A 1,063-nucleotide genomic window follows, 5' to 3' on the forward strand; every position below is an offset into this window, starting at 1 on the left:
AAATAAATAGGCCTACTAGGCTCCTCTCTACTTTGACATTTAAGATTAGCAGAAAACAACTCACCTTTCTCAAGTTGTACAGTAATGTCACATGTGTATGAAGGTGGATCAAACAAGCTAATCTTAAATGTCAAAGTAGAGAGGAGCCTAGTAGGCCTATTTATTTTCATTCATTACTCAATATGAATAAGCTATGCAGACAGTTGTAAAGAAAGAACATCTTTTTCTTCTGTTCTCTACTTGTTATAGTTACACAGTATTAGGGGTGTGGGCTGTATTAAAAGTATCCACTGTTCTCCCATGCTCTAACACACAGTAACGATGAAATGTGTGCTGTTCTCACATTCTTCCTCTGTATGTACCCATAAACAACAAGGCAGGGAAATATAAAAGGAATTTATTTTATTGTTTGGGTACATTATTGTTCAGTGTACATGTTCACATCTGAAACAAACTTTACGTGCTTGATAACTCTACCACCCCGCAGACATCTACACGTCAATACCGATTTATATTCATAGCGGCAAGTGCTATGTAGCTCCACATAGGGGACACAGGAAGTGACATATAACACCTTCATGCGGCGTTGGAAACGCGTAGGAAATTCACAGCCGCACCGGCAGAACTCCAGAATGTGCAACTCGGCCGGTTCACGCGCGGACGCGCTTACAAGTGCGAGGGCCCGCCCAACGCTGCTTGCAGCTTTAATATATATATATATTTTTTTTTTTTTCTTTTTTCTGCAAAGTAGGCTCAACTGACATGGCCTAAACATTCTCGAAAACTCACCAAAATTTGCAAACATGTCAGAACCGGTGAAAAATTTCGTATTCTACAAGTTTCGCACATGGGCGTTGCAAAATGACTCGCTAGCGCCACCTAGAAAATTGGAAAAAATTAGCCCCTCGTTCACGTTCAACCTACATCTACGAAATTTTCTGGGGACATGTATCATGTCAAGACGCACAAAAAAGCCTCAAGAACCCATAGCCTAAAGTCAACAGGAAGTCGGCCATTTTGAATTTTATGGCCATTTTTGGATGATTTACACACTTCGTACTTT

This window comes from Micropterus dolomieu, linkage group LG01 (assembly GCF_021292245.1).
Source record: "Micropterus dolomieu isolate WLL.071019.BEF.003 ecotype Adirondacks linkage group LG01, ASM2129224v1, whole genome shotgun sequence".
Classification (NCBI taxonomy): Eukaryota; Metazoa; Chordata; class Actinopteri; order Centrarchiformes; family Centrarchidae; genus Micropterus; species Micropterus dolomieu.